Here is a 7,821-nt window from a genome sequence, read left to right as displayed (position 1 = left end):
AAAAAAAAAAAAAAAAAAAAAGAAAGAAAGAAAGAAAGAAATCCTCACTAATTTCCCTCCTCTGCAGAGCCCTCCCAGGTTCCCTCCAGCTGCTCTTTCCCTGATGCTCCCAAAGCCCTGATTTCTGCCTCTGTAACCGCAGTTGCTCTTCTGCAGCTCAGCGTTACGCTGGAGGTGCTTATAAACGGCAGTCAGCGTTCAAAGCAGACTGACTCTTCGTTGCTACTTCAGTTGGGGGAACAGTGAAGAAATCCAGGACGCAGGGTCAACTTTCTGGGAACCTGCTGAGGTATCAGGTGAGCTGAGCCCCTTGGGGCATCTGGCCTCCGTAGATGGAATAAAACAGTCCGGTTCGATGAGTCCAAGGAATGAAACAGGGTTTGAAGCGGGATCTGCTGCCCTCTGGTGGCCATTGTACCTCTGGGCTGTTTGTTTTGTTTTGTGTCCTCTCCCCTCGGAGAGAAGGTGCTGGCATAGATTTAAGAGCCTGACGCCTTGCTCCGCTGGCACCGTTGTAACCACCCTTGTTGCACTTATAAAAGGAAATTTAGATTTCAACTAAATATCAAGACACAATAGATAAAATTTCAAAATGAGGCACCCAAGCATATGAAGAATTTCAAAGGAAATCTACAAGAACTTGTTTCTGACCCCTTTAGCCAAATCAAAGACATGGGTCACAGCACAGAGGCAGGTGGATTTCATGAGAAGGAAATGGGTGGTAAAAGTGAAGGAAAGAGGGGCCTGTCCTCTCAGTGGACTTCATAGGAAGGATTACCAAGACCCAAGTATGAGGCCCTCCGGTGGGGTGCAGTATGTCTGGAATCTGGATGCTACATGCAAGAGGACTGAACTGAGGAGCTGCCACCCCGACAACCTGGTGGAGCTGCTGTGGAGACACTCTGCACCCCCAGAGTCAGCCTGCAAAGGCAGGAAGGTGCTGTGGGCCCCCAGAAGAGGGAGAGAGGTGCATCCCCTGGGTCCAACCTGGGCCCTGTCCAGGAGGAACCTCAAGGGACAGTGGAACTGGAGTCTCAAGCTCCTGGAACAAGGAAACACAGCTGAAGCAGGCTGGCAAGGGAGCTCCAAAGAGCCAGGAAAACCCTCTGAGAGAACAGTCACAGGGAGCACGGCGAAAGCTTCGGCCAGATGTTGGAGAAGGAGGCCTAGCACCAACTAAGGACCTGACGTAAACCTGACCTACCCAAACACAACCCAACAGCAGTACCTTCTGCTCCCCTCCCTCCACCTCTCCACCTCCGTTCTATCTCACTGCCCTCATCCCCAGGAATTTGCCTCCCTGCCACCCGCTTATTCTCATATTCTGCCATCAGTGCAGCACCCCCACCCCCCTACAGCGCACACACTCTGAAGCTCACCTGAGAGGACAGGAGATGGGCTGGGCAGAGGTCTGAGGGCAGCAAAAGCTCGACAGAAAGCAGGCAGTGCCTCTTGTCCCTTCACCATGGCAGGCAGGCTTCCTCCGAGGCAGGGCCTAGCGGGCTGCAGAAATAGCCCTACACAGGTTCAGGATTTGAATCGTGTATTGGCCTGGTTATCCTAATCTCTGAGTTGGGACCATACATATCTCAGCATCAGCAGCAGAGTAAGGAGGATTTCCCGGGTTTCCACCCAAGAGCAAAGAATAAAACTGCCTTGCCAGTTCCTCCACCCCTGTAAAATATAAAAGGTGGTAGAAAAAGAAAAAAACAGTAAAGAAAGAAAAATGTTGTATAATCAAATGCAACTTTATTTTCAGTTATGGAAAGTTGTGGTTATGCATCCCACAGGTTATAAACCCCAATCCACTGAGACTGAGTTTCCAGCAGATCCAAGTTCCCCTTCAGAGTTCCCTCTTCCTTTTTTTCTCCCATCTAGAATTCTTCTCCTCCCTTTCCCCCCTCTAACCAACAGCCTCCCATTGGGGCCTCCTAAGAGTCAGATCAACTGCATTCATGGGTCCTAAGAATCTCCTCATCCTCTTAGGGACAGGAAAGACTTGGTGCCACCAGCCTCCTATCCCCACTCCAGCAGTCTCTGAGTGTCCTAGGACACTTGCCCTCTCCCTGGCCTGACAGGCCCTCTCACAATCCATCCGGAGGAGAACAGTGTCCCCCAAAAGTGAATGTCCATCCAGAACCTCAGACTATAGAAATAGGGTCTTTGCTGAGGTCATTCAGGATCTTAAGATGGCCAGGCGTGATGGCGCACACCTGTAATCCCAGCACTCAGTAGGCTGAAGCAGGAGGATCGCTGTGAGTTTGAGACCAGCCTGGGCTACATAGTGAGTTCTAGGTCAGTTTCAACTACATAGTGAGACACTGTCTCAAGGAGAAAAAAAAAAGAATCTCAAGATGAAATTGTCCTTGACTCGGGGTGGGCCCTAAATTCAAGGACTGGTGTTCCTATAAGAAGAGAGGGCACTGACAGACACACAGGAGGAAAGTTGAGTGATCCTAAGTTACACGGCCACAAGCCAAGGAATACCAAGGACCATCAGAAGCTGAGAGGCAAGAAAAAAAAAAAAAAAGCATTTTTGCCTAGAGCCTGTAGCCTGGCTGCCACCTTGATTTTGAACCTCTGGCTTCCAGAACTGTGAGAAAATAAATTGCTTTATTTAAGCCTCCCAGTTCATGGTACTTTGGGACAGCAGCCTGGGAAACCATCGCACCCCATCTGCCCTGTCCGTCCAGCCACAGCAGCCAATGGCCAACCACTGCAGAGCAAAATTCGGACCCTGGAGAGGTCTGGGGCCCAGTGCCCTCTGTGAGCCTGCCAAGCCCAGGAGCACTGTGGAGCTATTACGTTCAAATGGCCCCTCCTCCAGCCACACTCCCCTGCTGAGCAGCCCCAGGAGAAAACCTGGCATCTGCTCCCAGGCCACCTACAACAACATGCCCAGAACCCCGATAACTTACCCTTATTCTGTCCTGTGGCTGGGGAATTTTCCATTCTCCCAACCTCAAGTCAAAGCCATTAGATTTAATCATTAACAGGGTGGGTGTTAATTAGCAGGGAAGGGTGATGGCCCATGCTGAGGAGGACACAGCTGGACAGCAAGAATGCTGATCCCAGCAGGGTGGGGAGGAGCAGAGGCCCGCTGACTGCTGACTGAGGGGGGATCCCCCTGAAGACACCTTCCTCCAAGATTCTGAAAGCACTGAAATCCCTGGCTTCATCCCTGCTTTTTCAAGAGGTGAAGGAAGCAACATTTGCAAGTGCTTAACGGGTGCTAGTACTTTGGGGGCCCTGCCTCATCTCCCTCCTCGCTCTGTATAACAGGGATGGTCCCAGTTGTTAAGCTGGTTTTAAGGCAGAGGAAATGGAGGCTCAGGGAGAGTGAGCAACTGTGTCCAGAGTCACAGAGCTAGCAGGCAGCAGACCCTGCACAGAGGGGGTGGCATGGAGGCAGAGCGGCAGGTCTGAACAGCACAGGTCGCACTGGTCTCCTTCCCCCTTCCTGCTGCCCTCTCCGTAGCATCTTGCACTGCGCTTTCATCATACTCCTGGCTGATGATTACTGGGCCACCCCATCCCTCCCCTGGCTCCTGCTAGGCTGAAAGCGGTCAGTAGATAGAAACTGTAGTAAAGTGTAAATAAGGGTCCAAATGTATAATTGATATTTTGTAATACAAAGAAATGGTCTAAAGGTACTGGGCAAATGGGAGGGGTAGGGGAAAAGTAAAAAGGAAAGAGAAAAAAATAAGGACAAAAGGGAAAAAATAGAAATGAAGTCTTTGTAAATAGGGAAGGGTAGAGGGGGTAAGGGAGGCTAGGGGAATGGGGAAAAATAAGAACCAAGATATGTCATGTGAAGGTACAAGATCTCAATGATGAATGTAACTGTACTGTATACCTAAAATGAACCAATAAAAAATATAATATTTTTTAAAAGATAGAAATTGATCTGTTGTGTGCCCCACTGTATCCCCAGCACTTAGCAAAAAGCCTGGCACGTGTGAATACCCAGTACTTGTTGAAAGAATAAATTCAAGCTGCTAGAGTGTTGGGGATGGAAGAGGCTGGCTAGAGGTGAGCTAGGGATTGGAGCTCTTAGGCTTTTGATGACCAGAGGGTTCAAATGTATTCCAAGAGGTAATCTGGTCCATGTGCTTCTTTGGGCCCAGCCATTGCCTTGCCGTGGCCACCAAATCTGGTGTTCTGGGGAAATAAATAGCATGGCTCATCCTCGAGAGAGCTGGCTGATCCCCAAGTCTCTTCTGCCTCAACCAGTGCTTGTGAGATGGGCAAAGAGACAAAGCACTTTGGAATCCGCATCCCCTCGCTTTGAATTAGCAGTTCTGGCCCCATTCCCAAGAAAACAAGCAGCAGGGGAGTGTAACTGAGCCAGGCAGAATTGGGCTTTTTCACAGGCAAACAGGCCTTACCCACTGGTCTCCCAAGTTGCCTCGAGAGGCCACACATCTATCCTGATGGTGCTTCTGGGCTCACAAAAAGTTCTGCAATTTCTCTCGCAGAAAAGCCTTCCAAACGGGCTGGGGAGCCCTGTGGGACACACAGTCCCACTGCAGGGGACCTAATCTTCTTTCAGGTCAGGGCCTGCCTCCCTCCTGACCTCTTTCTTCTTCCCAAGGCTTGGTACCTAAGGACTCTGCCATTTTCAAGAAGCAAAATGCAAAGATGTACTCTCTCCAAGGATTTTTCAGAGCATATGCCACAAGTTTTGAGATGATTCCAAAAGAGTTTCCTAAAATGTTGAAGAAGCAGCAGCGCACTGGAATGAGCAGATGGCTTCCTGGAGGACCACTTGGAAGGGGTCATTGCTCCTTTGGGTTTAAAGGCAGCCTCTAGTCTTACCTCATCAAAAGTGCATGTGTGAAAGTGTGCAAGTACTCTGTATTCACCACGCAGGAGCTTGCCTCTGCTAGACAGGCCAGGAGAGATGTTGAGATAGAAGTCAGGTCCTTCCTTCTGGGTTCTAACCCTGATTCTGAGATTTCCTGGCTACCTGACCCCTAACTCATAGTAGAATGTCAGAGCAGGAAGAAGCCTGCAGACCACCTGGTCCCCTTGGAGATGAGGAAACTGAGCACAGTGTGGAACGCAGGATAGGGTTATCCCACGGTCACCCAGGGAACTGGTAGCAGAGGGAGGTATTGAACCTGACATTCCAAATCCCAACCCAGGTGGCCCATCTCAGCAACACCTCTCTCCATCTGCCCTTGAAAAATGCAGTAAATATACTAATACCCACCCACCACCCTGGATTATCAGGATTAGTGAATTAAAGCACAAGGAAACTAATGGGGGTGAGGAGGATGGAAATAAGAGCAGAAAGTGTCCAATCAACTAAAAGCAGCCCCACTGACTCAGAGTCCAGCACAGAGAGCAGGGCAGAGTGGGAGCTGTTACATGACTGCATCACCAAGTCACATCCCTGTATTCTTAAATATTCATGGACCCAGACGCATGCACAGAACAGCTGCTGCTGTGCGGCCCAGGCTGGGGCTAAGCACACCTCATGTAGAAAATGGGAGCTGGGTTCCAAGAGCATAAGGCAGACACCCTGCACCTCCCGGCCCTATGTGTGAGCAGCCCACGCCTGCACACACCCACATGCCCAGCAGGCGCTCACAGTTACTCACTCAGCTCTGGGCATAAATAAAGGTCAGAGTGACATACACACACCTTCATAGACAGACCTACCCAGCCTACACTCTGCCACCCTCCACCTCCCTGCTGCTTCACCCATGTGCCAGGCCCCTCTCTTTTCTGTCTTTTTTTCCCTCTCCTTGTTCTCTTCCCCTCTGCCTCCACCCAGCACAGGCTGCTCCCAGGACCCCTCTTCCCAGGAAACCTTTCAATGGCCACCTCTCATATCCCATGGTCCCATGGTCAAGTCCGGTTAGAACAGGGCAGGGAAAACACCGATTGAGAGGATACCTTTGATCCTGCTCTGTGTTCTTGTGGGAAACTGATGAGCTAGCGCCTGGGCTCTATGGGGACTGCCTCCCGCCCGCAACTTCAGTGCCTTTACAACCTCTCCTTCCACTGTTCATGTTGGGGGTAAAGGGGACTAGGAAACATAGCCAGCTGTTTGGGGGCCATCCTGCTGCCCAAACAGAGCTCAACAGCCCACTCCAAGAGGGGGCTGGGTGTGGGGAGGCCTTCCTAGGGCCCACATAACCACAAAGAGGGGACCAATTAAGATGCAAATGGACACCCAGGGGCCAGACCAGACTTCGGGGTCCACTGGATCACTCTAACCCGAAGCCCTGCCCTGAGAAAATTGAGCCTGCCGTGTGTAAAGAGATAGGGCCAGGACAGGAGGGCAGAGAGGTTATTTTGGGAGAAAGAGGGGAAGGGGCCCACCCTGTGAAGTTCAGACCAGGAGAGTGGGCAACTGGGAATTGAAGCCAGCCCCTTGGAGGAGAGGATGGTCATGAGGGCCCCAGAGAACCAGGCATAAATCTGTAAGGAACGTGCCAGTTGCTTGATTTACAGTTAAAAAGAAATAGACCTCCTGGCCTGGTCCCTGTCCCTCTTCCAGCACTCCCTGTCCCTCCTCCTCCTCCTCTTTGCCTTCCCCAGAGCATTAACCAGCCCTGCTCCTCCCCATGCCCCAGCACCTCCCTCCTCCTGCCCAATGATCCCCAGCCCCTAGCACAGGGCACACCAGCTCCTGTGAGCGTCCTATCTCCCTCACTGTCTCCTGTTGATTGATGTCTTGGTCCTACCCCAAGCCAGTAAGTTCTTCACATAGTCTAACTTCCACGCCTTCAATTACAGCAGATCATTTTCCTTTTTCTACCAACAGTGAAACTGGAAACCACCCCCACGTGTAAACAAGCCACCCTACCAAAGGAGCTTCCCTCTCCTGTCCCCCAGCGTTCTCCCTCTGTAAGCCTTTCGCCTACTTTACAATCCCTATGAATTTAGCAGGCTGAAAGTGAAATCTATTTCACAATCCTTACCGGCTCCCCACCCCCATTACTCCTTCTGCTGAGCCCCAGATGGTCCCTTCTCCCCAAGTCCTCCACCCACTCCCTGGTACTTGAGGAGAATCGGTTCTGGAGACCCTGAGGCCCCAGCTCCCTCTCCCTGCCTGGACCGATGTCTAGGCCCCGCACCTCCCCTCCTACTTTCTCCTCCACTCCAATGTTTTCCTTTCAAGGGAAAGTCCCTCTCCAAGTCTGACCGTAATCTCTCCTGCTGCATGCCTAAATTCCCTTTCCATCTGACCCCTACGTGGCCACCCCGTTAGGTCATACACGAAATTTTCCTCTCGCCTCTGCTGCCTCCTTTTCCGCAGCGACCCTCCACTTTCCCAGCCAGCCCCTAATTCCTGCCTCAGCTTGGAGAAGTTCTTGGTAACCGCACCTCACACTCGGTGCCCTTAACTCCGAGGATACCTGGACATCTGCCCGGGCTGTCGATTAGGACAGTGACCTGGCCACGCTCGGACCGGCTCGCCCAAGGGGCGGTGACCCCCGCAGCCCCGGCGCAGCCACGACGGGGTTAAGGTTCCGGGCGGGGGTGTTGGTTCTTCCTACCCAGGAGCAAGGGATATCTTTCCATTTTCTGATATTCTCTTCAATCTATTTTTTAAAAGTACTGTAGTTTTCAGAGTAGAGGTCTTTGATTTCTTTTCTTAGGTTGATTCCAAAGTATTTAAATTTTTTGGATGCTATTGTGAGAGGAATTAATTGCCCCATTTCTCTCTCAGTGAGTCCATTTTTCATGTACAAAAATACTATTGATTTTTGTATGTTAACTTTGTATCCTGCTACATTGCTGAATTTGGTTATTAAATCTATAAGACTTTTGGTGGAGTTCTTGGGGTCCCCTATATAGAGTATC

The 7,821-nt window shown here is 50.9% G+C and overlaps 1 pseudogene; it reads right to left on the bottom strand.

Annotated features, from left to right (window-relative positions):
* Positions 1–7,484, bottom strand: part of LOC109117586 — a 38,969-nt pseudogene extending 31,485 nt beyond the window's left edge.
* Between the last annotated feature and the right edge of the window lie 337 nt (positions 7,485–7,821).

The sequence above is a fragment of the Fukomys damarensis genome, unplaced genomic scaffold, assembly GCF_012274545.1.
Source record: "Fukomys damarensis isolate Sample0158 unplaced genomic scaffold, DMR_v1.0_HiC HiC_scaffold_15, whole genome shotgun sequence".
Taxonomy (NCBI): domain Eukaryota; kingdom Metazoa; phylum Chordata; class Mammalia; order Rodentia; family Bathyergidae; genus Fukomys; species Fukomys damarensis.
Note: the sequence above shows the minus strand (reverse complement) of the source record. Positions and strands in the feature narration are given on the sequence as shown.